A 20,036-nucleotide genomic window follows, 5' to 3' on the forward strand; every position below is an offset into this window, starting at 1 on the left:
AGGATAGCACTGATGTCATCGGTGGTTGCGATCAGGGCTGTCTCTGTGCTGTGGGAGTGGTATTCCAGGTGTTGCTGAGTTGTGGGTTGATCACTTTTCTCGCGGACCTTGGTTGAATAGGTGAGCAGAAAGATGGGCCGGTAGTTCTTCAGTTCGGCTGGGTCGGTGGATGGTTTCTTCAGGAGGGACTTCACTTCAGATTGTTTCCAGTCCTCAGGGTAGGAGAGCAAGGTGATGGAGATGTTCAGGACTTGCCTGAGTTTGTCGCCAATTGTCTTGCGTCCTAGGTTGAAGATGTGGTGGGGGCAGGGGTCCGTGGGTGCTCCTGAGTCCACGCAGTTCATGATTAAGATAGTGTCTTGCGTGGTGGGGAAGTCCAAGTGGGTAAGCAGGTGTTCAGGTTTTCTGTTTGTGGGTGTGAGCTGGCTGATACAGTCGGCGTCTGAAGGTTGGCATTCAAAGTTTTCAGAGATGGCCAAGATTTTGTTGTGTAGAAGTCAAGAAGGTTGTCGCACAGTTCCTGGGAGAATGTAATGTAATTCTCATTGGCAGCAGGATTGGAGAACTCCTTCATGATGATGAAGAGATCCTTGCTGCGGTTTGTGCAGGCTTCAGTGCAGTCTGCCAGGGCATTCTTGTTTTCTTCCAGGAAGCAGTGGTATTGGTTCAGTGCTGTCCTGAATGCGGTGTGGTCTTCAGGCTTTTTGCTGATGTGCCATTTTTTTCCTAGTTTTCAGGAGTTGCACTTGGTAGATTGCAGTTCCTCGGTTAACCAACTGGCTCGTTTGGTTGGTCCTTTGCACTTGGCCATGACACCTCACCTCCACCCTTCCAATTCCGTGGGGAGTAATTTGATCCTAGTTTATAAATGCCCAAGCTCAGTCCCATTGACAGTGTGTGTGTGTCTGTGTGTGTCAGACAGCATGTCTTTCTCTCAACAATCATGTAGCTAGATTAAGACTGTTAATTTAGGTTAGCCAGTTCCGTTTCATCCATGCTGATGCACTGTTTAGGGAGCTGACTAGTACTAACCCTTCGCCTGTTTCTTGTGCCTATCAAAATTTCATAATATTGCACTGTCTTGCATGCAAATAATGTCTTCTCTTCTACACCTTTGCACCCTCAGATTGCATGCTGTATTAAAAAGCTTCCTACATTCCAAAAACCCTGCATGAACAATTAAGCTTCACCTAAAATATCCAGCGGTTACCGCTCTATGCAAAGGGCGAAACTTATTGGCTTTGCCAGTGCTTGTTTCGTTGTGTGTTAAGTTGAAATACATGACTGAGAAACCAGTTAGCGTTCTCTAAAAGAGCTAGATGGTATGCCTGAATTATGACGTTTGTTAGATTTTGTTAAGAAAAATACTCCACAATGCAAAATGGAGCTAGGAGTGAACTAATATGACACAATTAGATTGTAAACAAATAAAACAAATGAGTATATGGAAGATACTCCGAGGAGTATATTCATTACCACTTGAATCACAAGATTCTTTTTTCCTAGATGTACAAAGTTGAAAATCTTAGAGAGCATGCATGGTTTGACTTTTGTGAATCTCTGCATTCACTTGCCCTCTCCTTCCTTATCCCCGCTTTACCGTCTAACCCTTGTGTAGTAACAATGTTTAACCCCTTGACTCTTTATTAATGTACAGTATTGTCCTCAATGTACACCCAACATAAAATGTAAACTATTAAACACGAAAAGAGGAAATATAAAACCTACTGCGTAAAATTCTGAGGGGGCCTTCATTTCTTCTTAGGGCGAGGAAAGATGTTGTGGTATATCAATCATTTGAGGGTCATCGTAGATCAGAATGTTCAATAATGTGATTGCTTTTATGACCTTTGTACTTGACTGAATCTGTCTATCTACTCGTTGACAAGAATGTATAATCAAGACAGACAATATACCTAACATGCACTTCCACATTATATAGCTGGGAAAGATAGCATTGATTTTAGTTGTAATATAAAAAGTTAGACATTGTAGAGATATAATGGTCTTAAATTTAGGAAATTAACTATTTGTGAATTTAATCTAAACATTATACACGAGTCAAAAAGTGCAACTATGTGACTAAAGAATGTATGGTTTTTTATTACTAACCTTTTGTGAGATAGTTTTATGCATGTGCATGTCCAGCACAAATCCTAAAAGGGCCAAATAATTACCATATTTTCACGATTACCATCATCCTTTAAAGGGACTTTCATTTAAATGCATTGTATGTAAATCTACGTTATGGTGATAGTCTGAATATCTGGAATATATCCAGACCTCCATCACCTAGTTTGGATTTCACAGTTTGAGATAGTACCGGTAGAATATGACATCATATTTAATTGGGTTAAACATCTTGCGGATAAGGTTGTTGAATTTATGTGAACACAGGATATGAGTTAAGCTGCGACTGTGAATCTTACCCAGCCAGGGGCAGAGAAGCCTGCTGAAAGGTCAGTTCTTTCGATTTCTGTCATGCTTGAAAAGGAGAAATAAAACTCCAGAGTGAACCCTCCTGGTACAACCGGCTTTCTATCTCTGCGCTGTTAAAGAGAACGGCCTGCGATCAGTGTAGGTCCACAGCAGTGAAGACGTGTATTGTGTCGACATGAGCTTAATTCAGTCGAGTGGACTAATCACAGCATGTCATCTTAAGAGTGAATGAGAAACCAGATCAGGTCTGGTTAAATTCTAATTCAGTGTATCTGAAGGGAAATGCAAGGCGAAGGGGGCCATGATCATAGCACCGAAGGAGGGTCTCAGGCGCTATAGCCCCCAAAAGTGTGTAGTCCTTCTTCAGTCTAAAATGAAAAGCATGTTTTGTGTGCTTGAAATTCAACCCAATATTTCTGAAAGGAAATGAAGCATGGACTTAGACACAGCGGCGGCGGGCACACAAAGCGCGGTGGCGCGGCGCGGCGCGGCAGGGGGGAGCCGACAGACAATGGAATAGGTATAATTTATTCATTTCATTATACCCAGGGCCGGACTAGGAACCAAAACCGGGTTGCAAAAACGGCCCTGTAACAAAATCGTCCCCCTGGGGCCCAAAACCGGCCCCCACCCGTGCGGCTCACCGGGGGATTGCCCGGTGCCCGCTACGGCCAGTCTGGGCCTGATTATACCCATTTCATTATCTATTGACTCCTCCCCTCCCACACCACCCGCCCCACCTCACCGTGTTTACCTGTACAGTCCGCCGGTACTTAGACATATAGATTGGGGGTAGGCAAAGTGAAAGCCTTATTGATTCCTCCCTTGTCAAAGTAGGGGATATTTATCGCACGTGATAGATAACAATAGCGGGTGAGCTAAATAGCACCTATTCTGAGTTTTTGGGGAATAACATGTTTTTTTAGTATTTAAGGAACCAAAAGTCACATGGCACGGAACTACTTCACTCTTTTCCACTGTTAAATTGGCGCAGACTTGACCTGTTCCTGAAATTGACAGACGTGGATCTTCTACTCTTAGATTTATATGAGTTAACCATGATCTAGGATAGTGGTTAAGTAACACTCTGAGCTCGACTTGCATCAAATCTTTAGAAAAGCCACAATGAAAAACTGTGGCTTTGATATTTGGGTACAGAGTATCTTTACATGCCTGACAAAAATTTTAAAAATCCTACCCAGAATTTTGGTCAGATTCAAAACCTGATCCCAAAGCTGCACATTCATTGAAAATGAGGCCAAGTCTCCACCAGTGGTGCCTGAGCCCATAGTCACGGCACGAGTCGGGGGTACACGCTGGTGGATTGCATCCACCCACTATTTTCACAGGGTGGATGCCGTTCACCCTGCCTAGAATTTGGGCCCCGCTGAAAAATATGTTGAATTAGTCCGGGTGTAATTTTCTAACACCTGGACACCTTCAGCAGCACCTGCACGTTGTTGTCTGCTATTGATCCACAACAACGTGCAGGCGGGAGAGTGCTTTCCTAGTTGAAACTCCTGCTGGGCCCATAACAAAGGCCGAATCTGAGGGGTCATCAGGCCTTCTTTTGTTCAGTCTCCTGGCTGGAGTGCTTACTACCCCTGTGGAGGCATTATAATAATATAATATGACAATTTTTCCTTGTAAAGCAGTAAGCGTGGAGGAAGTTTACGCTGACAAAAGACAACATTTTTTTATGTGTAGCGTAAATTTTTTTTCAATCTTCTGCCTAAATCAGGAGGGTTTGCATGTATACTTGAAATGTGCTCCAATGTACTCATGATAGACATGTTAAACATATATGCGAGGGCTTAAGCTCTAATGTTATTTCTTATGATGCCACTTCCTGTGATGTCAGGTGCCGTGATGTCACTTTCCTACTGATTAACTAGGTTAGTACCCCCACTTTTATTTTTAGGACTTGTGCCCTGCCCATAGCGTCAGGGCCACCTGAATAAGGACCGATGCAAGCCACTCATCCTCCCCGTCCTGTTCCTTTACATTTCAACGCAGTCAATGCCACTGGCAATTTTACATGTAAATGAGGTTATCCATCAGGCCACGCTCCACAGCATCTCACTCCCAGCCCAGCCGGGATGCACTGCTATTAAATCTCCAAGCTTCCCAATATACATCATGAAGTATTAGATATCAATCAGCCGTGTCTGTTGCCCCATTGTACACCATAAACCAGCCCCACACTCCATCGCTAGGGGAGGTGATTAAAACACTGACGGCTGCTTCCTGATTACACTGATGATAAATGGCTGGTCCTACGCACCCTACGTTTACCATCACCCTACTCCAAACCGCTGCGAGCCCCTCTACCGCGGAGTTCCCAAAGTTGGACGGTGCAGGTCATCTGCAATCCAGTCTGCTAATTGTGTCCCTGGTTCAGGTTCCTGACTTCACCATAATTTAACCCCTCCCATGCTGGTGACGGAACCGCTCCGTCACCAGCCACGGACGCGCTGTGCTGATGACGGAGCCGTTCCGTCACGGCCCGCTCGGAGCGCCTGCGCGGTGCGGATTCCGCGCCTGCGCTGGACGTTCCATTGAGCGGGCGGGGCCGTGAGGGAACCGCTCCGTCATAAGCACAGCGCACCCGAGGCTCGTGACGGAGCGGTTCCGTCACCAGCATGGGAGCGCCGCCCGGCCGCCTCACCCCCCTAGCGCTGCGGCGGAATTGTCACCGCAGCGAAGGGGTTAAGGATTCAGGTGCCATTAAGGGTGTATAACAACTGGCGAACCAAGGGCTGAGGCACAAACGAACAAAAGCACCTGACAAAATACAAGTCTGGGGAAGTGATACTGGTGCAGGACAACCAGGGAGTACACTCATTTCTACTCCCTATGTGGAATACCCAAAAGCAAAATCAATGATGAAGGAATTCCGCACACACAAAGAATTGTTTTAAACATCTGCTAAGAGTAATCAAATTACAGTCATTCTTGATGATATGAAGAAATTCTCAGTTGTTTTATTGGCACTTTCTTCCAAATATTGCTCATATATGACTTCTACGCATTGAAGCAGACGCCGTGTTTGATCTCGCACGCCATGATGCCGCACTACTAGTAAATGCACATCATACATAATGTGTGTTCCAAGACATAACTGGTGACACTGAATGTGGAAAAGTGGACATACACTCAGAAGTCATATTTGAGCCTTAAAGAAGTCCCGGTTGGGACGAAACGCGCTGGCTATTGGATTTTATCAATTTGATGTAACATAATGTTTCAATAAAGAACAATATTTGGAAGAAAGCGCCAATACAACGACTTAGAATTTCTTCATATCATCAAGAATTACTGTAATTTGATTGACTCTTATTAGCTGTTTAAAAAAAGTCTTTATGTGTGCAGAATTCCTTCATCATTGCCATTAGGGTGTGCAAATGTTTTGAGACGGAGATAGAAGGGCTAAGTTTACTGACTTTGCTCCAGGTGTTGTAAAATTCGCGTATCTCACTGTCGCTCCAGATATCCTCAGACATACAACTCAAATAGTAACGCCTTGTTTCACACAATACCACTCCCTTCGTATGGTCACGGTCACATGATGAAGATCCAATACCACTCAGTGTAAGACAGCATGAGATTCTACTTTCCCCCCATGAGGATAGAGGGATTCTCTCCAGCAGCACTTGGTACGAAGCAATACCGCCTTTCCATGGCCCTTCCCGCTCTGAAGCTCCTCAGTAAGACACTAAATGGCTCAAGTCCCTGCCCCTACCTACAAACTGCCCCCTCCAAGGCCAATCCACCATCTCTAACATGGAGAGAATGTTTAAAAAGTTGGAAGGCCTGTACCCCCGCGCATGAGGTCACCTGGGCAACTGAACAGGAAATCACGAGGAGAAGCTGGAAATGGACACCATGGGTTAGGTAAGTGCAGCTCAGGCAGTAGGTATTAATGAGTCATTTTCAACAGTTTCAGGTCAGCATTGAGACTAAGTGCTTCACACAGGGTCTGTAATGGAAGGCTGTGGACTGCCACCGAGCAGGAACAGCTAAAGCACTGCCTTGCGCACTCCTTTGCCTTAGTTGGAGGGTTTACACTTGCAGCAGAGAGCCACTGATGTTTTTAATGTTATTTTTTCAAGTGTGCAAGCATTGCAAATTGTAAAATAGCCCAAACTTAAATAACTGTGAAGTTTCGAATTATTAAACTTCCCACACCTACAGTATCCAGTTGCTGTAATGCATGGACTTCAATTAGATGTATCCTCACTTCATGACAGTAGATATGTATGGTATGAATATGACACTTTACAACGTACGGTTTACAACGTGTGTCATTACAACACATTTTTTTACATCGCAAAATCCATTAAAACGCATGTCGTTACAACGCATAATCCGTTACACCGCAAATACTATTCTAACTCTGCTGGGGCATTACTTTGGGGAATGCGTTGTAATGCATTATGCAATGTAATGACAAGCGTTGTAATGGATTTTGCGATGTAAAAAATGCCTTGTAATGACACATGTTGTAACACGTGCATTGTAAACGATGTTTACCGTAGGGTATTGGTACGGAACACATAATCATATTGTCTACGTTTTGACCCTCTCAAAATTGTGTGTTCATAAAACCCATCACACTGGGTCTTGCTCAGGACAAGAATACAGCCTGTGTAATGAAGAATAATGCATGTCAGTAATGATGTGAGGGGGACTCATAGTTACGAGGTGGGGGGCGCCAGTGCAATCTCACCTGGTCACGAAAGAAAGATCATGCTGCTTGATGTTGGGCCCTATAAGACAATACAAATTCTGTCACCATGTGTGTTATAAACCCATGTGATGGTGAAAATTGGAATTAACATATAAACAAGTTGCTAACCCCTACATTTTGAAGAGGTATAAAAAGGATCAGGTGTATCCAGATTTAAAGGATACTGTTCAACGATGCTTAACCCCTTGCATGCTGCCGCGATTCTGCGCCTGGGCGGCAAAATCGCGAGTGGGCGGGTTTATGACGGCCCCCAGCCGTCATCAGCACACGAGCGCCGTAGTGCATGACGGATGGGGGCCGTCATCAGCATGCAAGGGGTTAAAGTAAACAAATAAAGCGCTATGACGTGCTCCACGCTGGCCATGCTATAGTACTTTGCGGTATATTTGCAAAGAATTGGCAGAGGGCAGCACTGCAAGTCATTTTGCTGCATTTCCTACGCCAATTCAAAAGGGCAGGAATGCTGCGTATTTACAAGTTATAGTGCATTCCTGTCCTTTCAGCCAGCGCTGGCACACAATTAGCAGTGGTGCATCAATGTAGGTACCCTTGCACCTTCATGCAAGGGAGTCTGCGTTGCTGGCATTATTGTTTTTGGACAGGAAGGGACACCTTCCTGCACAAAATCAATCCCTGTAGGTTTTTTCCTCTTTATAGGTTTGCAGCAGAATACAGCACACATGTAAAGAGGAAAAAAATAAGGAGAAATTATGTTATTTCAACAAGAAGAAATAATGTTATTTCTCCTCGTTACGCCAGCCCTGGGGAAGAGCACAGTTTTACCGAATTACAACATTTACGCCATGTTGAAAATCTGGGAATATGTCAAAACCTATTGGCGTGCGTGGGAACACCCACTACAACGCCCATGGCACGGATTCTTGACGTAGTGTGAGGCAATGAAGCGATTTGCTCTACGTTTCCTCACTCCATATCTACAAGACCATGAAAAGCGTTGCAGGGTGGCCTTACATTGCCTTGTAGATATGGCTAGGCCCTGTGTGCCACTGGTACATCACCAAAAGTGACATTCCGGAAGCGCACAGGACTTGTAAATAAGCCTCTTTGGTTCTAAGTATGTACGGCTGTGCAACATGTCCAAAAAAAAAACATTGGCAACGCCAATAGGTCTCACATAGGAGAAACCTATCGGTTTTAGCCAATGTTTGTAATTACCAGTGGTTCTGCCCCCTCCCCCCACTTAAATTCCTAAATGAAGGACTAGATAAATAAATATTTGGCACTGTATCCCCACTAGTTCAATTCCTGTGAGATGGGTCAGAAAAAATTGTGCTGCGTCATAGACAAGAGCAAAAGTGACGCATTACAAGTAACCTCAGTCGTCACTGCCCGGAATGTAAATGGAATCTCATTCTCTGACTAGCTTCCTACGAAGGATGAAACATGCGACCTGAAAGAGTCTGTCCGTCTAAATTCAGAAAGCACACGCAATGTGTGACGCCAGAACCCTGACCAGCGCAATGTGCTGCTCCCCTTAAAGACCAGTTGAAGCCAGGCCCCCACCTTGCACGTTTGTCTGAAGTGGAGAAAACAGTGGCCGAGGAGACTCGGCGCGTTTGTTCCCGTGATATCAATAGCGTAATGAACCTTGGTCTTGGCTCCCGCAGAAGATGAATGGAAATCTGGATGGGTTATGAGTGAGGTTTCATTGCAGGCTAATAAATCTATTTCAGGGAACCTCATCCGAAGTGAGCTTTAATTTAAACTAGAGAGTGATGAGCGCAGAGCGGCTATAAATCAAAAGTTAGGTTGCCTCACTGTAGGCATTAACCTTCCATCAGTGCGGCCGCGCCAAAGTCTGGAGACAACCTTTGAGTCAGAGACCTGCAAATATTTGTGGGGGTGTGGGCGATTCTAAGAAGTGACTATGCCATGAACTGTTGCCCGTTCTGGGTCGGGATTTCGGCCGAGGTTCGTGGCTTTTTAGAGGTCCTGGCAAAATAGGATTTTGGCATTCAGGGGCTCCTTTTTCCCTAAAGACATTCGAAGGTATTAGTTGGAAAATTGCGCCATCTTGCGATCATCTCTGGTAACGTCGTAAAACAGCTGTCTGTCGTTAGCTGAAGTAAAGAGCATGACCTTCGGGTATTAAGGATGTCTTGCCATTCTCAAAACGTGTGCTTAGTGTAGGGGTGGAAAGAAAGTAATTTCCTGGGGACTGGTAGAACAGCATATGTGTGCAAGAAGAACTGGCTAGGCCTAAAGGTGAAGAGCCATGCCAAAAGTTTTTGCAGGAACCTGGTCAATAACCGCAGTAGGGCCTCTTATAAGATGAGGACCGTTTTCTTTTTTTACAAAAATATCTGCTGCAGCTCAAGAGGAAACACTACAGGGACATATGTACAAAAGAATGACGGAACGTGGCATTAAAACCTTGGCACAGTGGCGCTGTGCTCATGACGAGCTGAGCTCGTCATGACAGCCGTGGAACGCCCACGTGGGGATAATTCCCCTGCTGTGCTAGGCGTTCCATTAAACTGACGTGGTCATGCCGAGCTCAGCTTGTCATGAGCACAGCGCCACCGTGCTGCATGACGAGCCAAGCTCGTCATAAGCACCACAGTGCCGCGCGCGGCCCCCCTCCCCCCGCATCGTGGGGGAATTAGCCCCGCGGCGAAGGGGTTAAGCAAAACTTGCTAATATCAAGCGCCGCCATTCTGAAAATGCAGGGATGCACCGTATTTACAAGGATACAGCTCACCCCCGCGTTTCCCCTAGAACTGGTGCTAAATTAAGCTGACTAGCCCCAATGCAGACACCCTTGCACCATTGTGCAAGGGTGCCTGTGTTGGGGGGAATGATTGTTTATTACAGGAAGGTGTTACTCCTGCACATAAACAACCACAAATGGTGATTTCTAACTCCTCTGTGTGCTGCATAGTGCAGGACACCTAGAAGTTGTAAATCGTAATTTTTTCCAATAATTGTTTATGTGCAGGGAGGGACACCTTTCTGCACATAAACACTCATTCAAAGCATTTTGCTGTTTCTTTGTGGCTGCACAATAACCAGGTTTTCCCTGGCCTCAATTTTGGCACTGCCCCATATTTATGCCACCCTTGTAAATACGGGGCAGCATCAAAATACATGGGTGTTGAGGCGGAAAACCCACTGCAAGAACCATTGCCCATTCTTTCACACTAAGTATAGCGTGAAAGGGTGCCTTATTTACAAGGCGGTATTAAGCCATGTTTAGTGGCTTAACACTGCCTTGTAAATAAGGCAAAGCCTCCATCACCACAAGAACGTCATAAAAAGTGATGTCCCTGTAGCGATAGGGGCTTGTAAATATGCCCCACAGTTCCAGCATGTTGCGCCATTTAATTATATCAGCAGTGTTAGTGGCCTCATCGTTTATAAACAGCGCAGCATTTTGTTAAAATCTATAAATAAATGTTGCCTAAGGACAGCTGGGCTATATAGATGCATGAGGCCTGTGGAATAATATCCTCACTGCTCCCCAGCTTTTGATGCCCTGCAGGTAAACACGAAGGTGTGACAAGAAGGTACGAATGTGTCATACGTTCTCATGGTATGTGAAGATGCTTTAAGACCTGGCTACAAACTCGCACTTAAACATGCAATTACCCACATAGCTGATTCTGTGTAGGGGGCTGAATAAATGGTTGGATGCTGTGGATGACCGAATAATTCGGACTTGAGCTTGGTTGAATGCAGGTGATTGTATGCATCCCACTCTGTCGAGTAAACAACTGTTTTTGGAGCACGTGTACATTGACCAATATTATGGGTTTAGTGGGCAAACTAAAAAGCATAGAATGCTTTTATATCATTGATTCTCTTTGTGCAGTACCCACGGAGGTTCTAGAATGATGCTGTTGGAGTTAGCCAAGCAACACATCAAGGGCCATATTTATCAAATGGTTGCATCACTTTTGCACCATGCAAAGGGGTGCAAGCATGACTCAACCCTTAAGTGTGATTTATCAAGCCATGCAAGGCTACCATACTTGGCCCTCTGTGGCTTGATACAGCTGGAGTAATGCAACTCAGCGCAAATCACTGTGTTGTGTTACTCTGTCCCAGGGAGGCATTCCATGGGTGCTCCCACTTAACGCCCATGGGTTTAGAGGCATTCCCCGATTCACCATTACTGGTAGAACTGGGAATATGACAAAATGCTGTACCTTCCCAGGGGAAGCATAATGAGGAGAAATATGTTTATTTCTCCCTGCTTTCTCCTCATTTTCTATTTCTATGTGTGGTGTATTCTATATCACACATAGAAAGAGGAAAAACCCTATGGGTATTGTTTTTGTGCAGGAAGGCACACCTTCCTGCACAAAACAATCTTGCTTACAACACAGGCACACTTGCACATGGTGCATGACTGCCTGCATTGGCACCAGGTAGCGAATTGTGCAACGGTGCTGGGAAAAGGCAGGAATGTGCCTTATTATGTTAAATACAGAGCATTCCAAAGACACAATATGACCAATATATTGCAAGTCACTTTAAAAAAAGATATTCGAGCAGGAATTAAAGTGACCATCCAGTAAAAAGTCATTAGCTTGTCCTCTTAGTCAAACCTAAATCATCAACAATCACCAACAACTGGGGTACCTGAATGCCCCATTGTTTCATGATGGCCTGTTGGATTATCAAACCTGTTGTGATGTAATGCAATGTGATATCTTCTAGATCAGTGGGTTTCAAACTTTTGTTATATGAGCCACCCAAGAAAAATGTTTTGAAGACAGACCCCTTCCAAAACTTTAATGCAGTAATTCGAGCAGTGGAAGGGGCAAGGCTGAGTGTAGTGGTAGGGCTTATGAGATCATTTCAGCGGTACCTTTATTATAGCTCATAATCTATTCTAAATGTGAGACTTATATAAGAGAAAGTACACCAAACAAAAACAGAAATTGACTCAAAAACACTATTCCCCATAACTGGGGTGTTGTAAACCACTCACAACCCGGGTGCCCAATGCAACTGCACCTGCTGCACTGAGGATAGCTGCAGCCCTGAGTAGCAGGCTGTGTTCTGGGCTTTTTCACCCCTTCCCCACCATGCCTGGCCATCACTCTAATCTTGAAACCAATTCTCTGTGCTTTTCAGAAAATAATGGACTCTCGTGTTTCACTCTGCCCTGTTGATAGTAAGAAAAATGAGATTCCATGCCTCTTTTGTAAAGTAAGACCATTACAATTGTGATGCTAGTGGGCACCTCGCATTCCTGGGTCCCACTGCCACTGCACCTGCTTCACTAATGAGAGCAAATAGCTTGCAAAGTAGTCAGCCTTCTCTGACCTTTGGTAACAACATGGGCCTCCATCTTGCCCTGTTCCCACTTTGCCATTTCTGTGAGGCCTAAGCAAAGGTGTTTCCTCTGCTTCAAATTCCCTACATATCCCTCCCCATTCTATGCACTGATAGGGTGACCTGGGCCCCAATGTTAACAAAGAAAACTGCTTTACACCCACCTTTTTTGCTAGTAATACAGCCATCATTTGGGATGTAGCGGTCTCTCATATAATTGCCCCAGTGCTACTGCACTTGATACACTAATGGTTGTGAAGACCATTTAAAACAGAAAAGATGAGTCCACATCTTATATCTCCACCCCAAATTCAGGGCATCTCTCTGAGGAAGCTATGTCTGTCCATTTCTAAACACAGAAATTAGCTCCAGACTGTGCCCCTCCTCTGGGCCATCACTTTGACAGTATTCATGGATGTCACTCCTTTCCGCTTTCCCATGGGCCATTATTCTGAGGCCCCATGGGTCTGAAAGAAATGCATTCTTTGAATGCAGTTGTTTTATCTTAAACACAAAATTATTTTTAGGAAGCCTATCTTATGCTCAGGGCCACTGTAATTGTGTGATTTTGTGCTCAGAGCAATATCCGCATAATACTGGATTTGCCACATTTGCCACGTAATCCATCATCTGCTGCATATTCTGTAGATTTGAACAAAACAATGATATATATCTCCCATCAGATCGAAAGTTACTAAAAACGCATCAACACATGTTTCAGTGCAGTGGAAGGCTCATCACAAAGTTTGGCCGATCACCCTTCTGTTGCTTATAGCTATATTTTGGAGTAAAACTGGATCCAATTCTGTCACTCTCTGGTCTCACATGCAGATGTCTGCATATCGGCTGTACAATGACAGGAACATTGAGGTAAAGTTACCGCTGACAGTTACAGCACATTTGAAGGACAAGAAGTATTAGTGTAGGTGGGTAGATTTTGCAGGTATATGTGGAGAGTACAAGAGCAACATCAGGTGTAGTTGGATGCCCAGACTTCATGCATTTGTTTAGTAGAATCGCCAGATCTTTAAATGAGATAAAAAAGTGAGTAGTATTTGAAAGGGGTAGGGCGGGGCCTAAGAACTATAACTGAATCGTTTCCAAGAGGTGTGGCCTATGTTGTTAAGGGTATGGTTTAAACACATACCCCACAGTCCTGTGATTCACAAAGCACTCCAGCCAATTGTTTTTTTGTTGCCTCTCTATGAGCTTTCAATTATTGCAGCCAGACATATAATAAAAAACCTGGCATACACCTAAAACTGCTGCCTTTTCCAATGGTTGTCAGCTGCTTAAGATAAGTAACAGCAATGATTTTGTTCAAAGTAACTAATAATAAAATATGAGACTATGAACTAAATATTGCTATGGTCGGTTGAAGTGGTCGTGGTCTACAAAGTGTCTCAGATAGTTCCATTCTTCTCTTCACACCACTTTCTTCTGCAGTCTTGTAGGAAAATTAGATCCCTTTTCTCCCAACATCTTTCTGATATCCTCCAGCTACACATCTCAAACCTCACCTCATTGCATCCTTTTTTTACTTTCTTCTCAAAAAATGTCCTTGCACCTCTTAGTCTTCACCACCCCAAACACACAACGCACCCAGTCACCTACCAGCACTTCATTTTTCTTTTCCTTCAACTTGTCATTATTTTGATAGCTGTGCACCTCCATCACCAACATTTCCATAGAATCACAATTGCAACTGACGTACATGACCATTGCTCTGTGTGCTCTGCAGGGAGGACAAGGATTGGTTGACTATGTATTCTTAACAGGGCACAAGTCATAAAAAAAGATGTGGGGGGACGCTGTCACCGGAAGTGACGTCACGACAGGAAGTGACATCACGAAAGGTGACGAGCTCCTCGTCCCAGAGAGGCCAAATAGTGAAGTCCAGCTGTTTAGCAAGGGGGACGGGGCGACGCGGTCCACCCGCGTGGTACCCCGACTCGAGCCCTGTTTAGGTTACGCCGATAAGATGAGCCGAACTGGAAATTTAAGTGTGAGAGAAGCAGGCGTGAGGACCAAGGAGACAGATTTGGAACCGGCGTTGATTGAGCCATAAACCTGCCAGGGGTGGCTACTGCCGGCCTTTCAGTGGCCATGGCAGTGTCTGGCCCCATTAGCCTCATTAGCCACAGGGGTGTCAACTCTGGCTGGACACAGCAGCGTCACAGCTCACTTACAATGAGAGCTGTGAAGCCTTTGTCACGTGTGATTGTGCGCTTTAATGAGGGCATGTTGTGGTATGCACATCAGTCTGTCACGGGTGATGGGTGTGAAAAGGCCGAAGGAAGGAGGTGGTGATGAAACAGCGCCAGCTATTTGTACTGTGCGAGACGCTCGGGCGCAAAGGTCCCGGGGAATGCCACCGTGCCAAGGAACGGGACATCGCAATCAGGGCACAAGTCACTGTTTGGCAGGGGGGATGGCGTCCCCCCGGTAAAATAAGTGGGGGGGCGCCGTCCACCCGCGTGGTACCCCGACTCGAGCCCTGATTCTTAACATTTTTCCAGCCCACTGACATGCACTGTTAACAATTTAGACTGTCTTTAGCCTCAAGTCCGAGAGTTCAATCGTGGTCAGTTATAAACACCCACTAATGTCTCAGTTTGTAGTATGCACCATCCAAGAGTAACATGCTGCTAAAAAAAAAAATCTACAGAAACACAACATCCTGAAAAAGCAAACATTCCTACCGAATGCAAGATTTTGCAAAAAGTGACACATAAACAGGAACTACATCGCAGACATGGATTACCTTAATATTTTTGAAGTTATTGTTCAGAAATTAATCTGTACTTTAATACAGTTAAAGACATGAATATTGTCTCCTAAAAGGCCTGTCTCCGTGTCAGTTTTTAATTATTGCCGGAACCTGATTAACCTAAAGCCGTGAGTATCTCCCCTATTGGCCCTTCTGACTCATTATGTTATATTTGTATACAATCAACTGCCCCTGCATCCTGGCCTCCAATTACTGCTCACAATGGTTGTCTAAGAACTGCCTGTGTGCCTTGTGGCTCATTGACCGCTTGTTTTCATATAGCTGTTACCCCTCATGTGTCCTGTGGCCGCCACATATTTTTTCTATGTTTGACTTATGACAAAACTGTGTATGTCCGAGGCTGCTAAAGATTGCTCAAATTGTTTTTCCTAACCTTGAGAGTCCATATGGCCAAGAACACGCTATTTCTTATTGCTTCCTTTCTTTTTGCAAGTAAGAGCCAACTAGATTTGCAGATCACTAATTCAGGCGAACGCCATTCTCCAGAGATCCACCCTTGTCTATTCCGAGAAGGGTGAGTTTCCTGGGGAGATGTCTAGTTGTCCTTCATTGGCTCCAAGTGTTCGTCGCAAGGTCAAAGTCAACCGCGATGCCTGCCTTTCTTTTTATAGCTCCAAACTAAGGTTTCACTGTAAAAAAAAAAAAGGAAAGAAAAGAAAAAAAAAAGAACAGCGATAACCTAAGATCCGTCTGACATCAGCTTATGAAGCATCATTAATGGGCTTCATGTAAAACACAGCCCAATAAATATTTAATTACGGTCAGAATATCGGCTTTTAATTTCCTCTTGCTTTCGATCTGCGGCTGACGGTTCGTCGAGACATGTGATCCCTCGCCGAAGGTCAGCGCATCACTAACGGAATGGCGGGACGAGCCTCTGGCCAACCGAAGGATCTCTCGGTCAGCGGCTGGCACAGTCAGTATCTAGTCCAGTAAAGACAAAAAGTCCTGTGCACACGCAGAAACAATCAAATCAAAAAGGACCACATGTAATAAGGGTTTTGTTTGGAAAGCAGAAAAATAAAGGACAAGGTCCACGACAAATGGTAATTTGTCTTCGTTGTATGTGATATGTGGTCCTCCTTCCAGAGGAGATACCAAGGAAATGCCTGCCGACACGTGTTCCGTCAAGCGGGTGGTTACCCGTGACTCTTCAGGGCTGAAAAAAAGCCAGTCTAAATGGGATCTGCGAAAGGACAAACATAGCACGTAATCATGAGGGGAGTGTACTTCAGGAATATTAAAAAAGATTAAGTTAAAAGAGGCAAAAACTCAAGAATATAGCTTCCGTATCCGGACTGAGCACCACTCCGTATTGATTATACTGCACTTGCAGCATTTTCTGTTCGTTTGACGGCTGTACCCGCCCGTCTTGCCTTCCTGCTCCCGAATTTGGGCAGCCCTCCATGCTAACCTTAAATATCGCCTTACTGATACAATTTGCACGTTTTCATTACCCGTCTTGAACCGGGTTGGAAATGTCACCAGTTCTCCAGTGAGTTCCTGAGTTTTTCCCTCTTTTAACGTAATCTTTTTTAACATTCCTGAAGAGTCACGGGTAACCACCCGCTTGACGAAACACTTGTCGGCTGGCATTTCCTTGGTATCTCCTCTGGAAGGAGGACCAAATATCACATACAATGAAGAAAAAATTACCATTTGTCATGGACCTTGTCCTTTATTTTTCTGCTTTCCAAACAAAACCATTATTACATGTGATCCTTTTTGATTTGATTGTTTCTGCGTGCGCACAGGACTTTTGCCTTTACATTGAACAGGGTTGGCCTTGCCCACCCTATTTCAGTTTTTTTTGGGTCCCCCCTTGACCTAGTAGCACTGCCCTTAATCTGTTTTTGCTTACACTCTCACCGCAACCTGCTATGTGCACCAATTTGTCCTGTATTTTAAAAACCCTTCGCAGAGATCCTCAGTATCTAGCCCAGTGGCAGCTGGTAGTTTGCAATAGCAAACAAGCGCACACTCACTTTCACCCATCCACATGCAAATACACTCACACCCATTTTTTGTTTAAATATCTTTATTGGTATTTTCTGATTTTATCATGACTGTCATCTCAAGTTTATACAGAATATTCAAATGTTTACAACATAATCGTGAAGCATATATAAAGAATAGCAGTACATTTGTCAACAGCGTAATAGCAGAACTAGTATGCCATTCTCAATTACCAATATTCACATCAAATGTAAGTATGCGTTGTTTGGGTTCCCGTGTGCCATTACTCACATGTGCCGCTACATCATGTTGCATATATTGTATCCATATTTATCTATAACACGTTTATAGAGCGTCCAGTCAACTCCAATATAACAGTATCCAATATGTGTGTGGTCTAAGCATGTAAATATTATCAACCGTGCATAATCATCACTTTTCTGCAAGTAAATAGTCACATAATGACAAAAATTAACAAGCATTTACAATGCAACGGTTTTGCCTTTGCAAAAGTTAGAGCTATTGGCATTGTAAATGACAACTTTTTTATTTATGTGTTGGTTTTGAAAACAGATAAATAAATGGCATTGTCATTTTCAATGGCAATAGCTTAATCTCTCGCAAATGCCACACACACACCCATAGAGAGCCCCCCCACACGCACACAGAGCCCCCCCCACACACCCACACAGAGCCCCCCACACACACAACCACACAGAGCCCCCCCCACACACCCACACAGAGCCCCCCCCACACACCCACACAGAGCCCCCCCAACACAGAGCCCCCCCACACACATCCACACAGAGGACCCCCACACACCCACACAGAGGCCCCCCACACACCCACACAGAGCCCCCCACACTGCGAGCCCCCAACACACCCACACAGAGCCCCCCCACACTGCGAGCCCCACAAAGCACATATTACTGTAACTATTTGAGGAGATAATAGGTGCAGTAACAGCAAATTTCACAGCGCCTTATTCTGGGACAATCTTACCAACAACTGAAAGACCTGAGGGGCATTTTTTTTTGCTTTCTTAACGGCCCATCATTACAATTACTGAGCACTTTACTAACCTGGGTCATCAAAACTAGTAGCAGAGCTCAATTTATCCCGGTTATTGCAGTCGATGGGGCAGCTGGATACCACCGCCTGTGTTTTTGATGGCTGCTGCTTTTTTTTTTTTTTTTATCTCAGACCAGGACTGAAGCATCAAGACAGTCATGAAAGATTGAGATAAAGAGACAAAAATGTAAAAGTGGAGGAAAGCAAAGCTATGAGCGGGGCCCCTAGAATTAAGTGACGATTAGGACCAAGTTATGTGGCAGGCTTAACTAAATTATGTGGCATGAAAAGGCGAAGTACGTGGCATAATTTGTGGCAGCATTACTTCAATAGGTTGAATTTTTTTGCAAGTTTGCACTATCTGGGAACGTTCACTCCTCATTAGTATGGGTTCAACACCATAATAGAGACATCAGTGACCGAAAGATGGCCAGGTAACTTTTCGCATGCGCTGTAGCAGCAACACGTGAGACAGAGCATAGTAATTTGCGATCCGTATGCGCTAGAAGCACTTTGTGTAATTTACCCCGCAGATGATGGATTACTGGGCAAGTGAGAAAAATCACAATTATGCGGAAAACACCCTGGCGGGAAAATCGCCCAGACCATCTGGGTATGAGGTGTAATCATGTTTATGCAGCATTGATATTTGGAAATTCCAACATTCTGCAGCGCTTGCTACTGCCTCATGGGGAAAACGGAAGAGCCCTTGTACTTTTTTTTAACCAATCAAGCACTGAAGGTGTGCAGTATTGCCCAAGGAACTAGTCTGGGGCACTGAAAGCAAACGCAGTGCTGGACGGGGAAAACAGACTGCACTGCTGGCGCAGACAGACCTGAGCAGGCTAGACTGGGACCAGGCAGCCTGCATCTCATCTGCCACTGATGCGTCTGTAGAGCTAAATTAATGGCTCGGGGAAAGGGGGTTGGGGAAGCCAGAGGTGGAATTAGTTAGATGAGATGCATCGCCAGAGACAAACCCAGGACTGAAAATATTTGCGCTTTTATGCTAAACAAAAAATCCACCACATGCTGCGAATGCCACATGTGCAGGAGGGGGGGGGGATGGACAGTGAAAGGAACCAACGTTTTACAAAGTAAGCAAAAATAAGACATTCTCCAGCTGGCAAACTTTTCCATCACAAAGGCACCACAGTCAATCAGGGCACATTATCTGGGCAAATACAATGCTTCGCTCTGCTGAAACTGCTTTTGTTTAAGTCAAAGCAGGCTCTTAACAAAAATGCGGCCGTCGTTGGAGCCCCCCCTCTGGGGGCTCGACATCACCAAGGTGCCCGCTGAGCCCCTCTGGGCTCTCTGTAAATGAAAATGCCCCCGGAGCCTGTCACTAGGCTCTTAAAACAAACAATGCCCCACGTTGGCGGAGCGGGCGACCCGCTGCCGCTCGTCTGCTGCCGTTACGATGGAGTCCCGCTCGGGGGACTCAGGAAGAAAAGGGGCCTCCTGTGGGAGCGGCCCTCTGACCAGACGGTGCCGCTCACCTTGCCTGCCAACACTGTGCCTCTCGCAGGCCCCACATGTTCCTGGCACACCTCAAACTGCAGGCAACACCTTTAGGATTGCAGGATAGGTATTGGAGATTACGCGTCCTGCACGTCCTGGGACACCATCCTGTTTTCTGGGTGCAAGGCACATAGAATCTGAGCCAATAGTGACCGGTCATAAGAGCAAGGAAAGACACGGAACCGGGGGGTGGGGGGGGGG

Source organism: Lissotriton helveticus, chromosome 3_1 (genome assembly GCF_964261635.1).
Source record: "Lissotriton helveticus chromosome 3_1, aLisHel1.1, whole genome shotgun sequence".
NCBI classification, from domain to species: domain Eukaryota; kingdom Metazoa; phylum Chordata; class Amphibia; order Caudata; family Salamandridae; genus Lissotriton; species Lissotriton helveticus.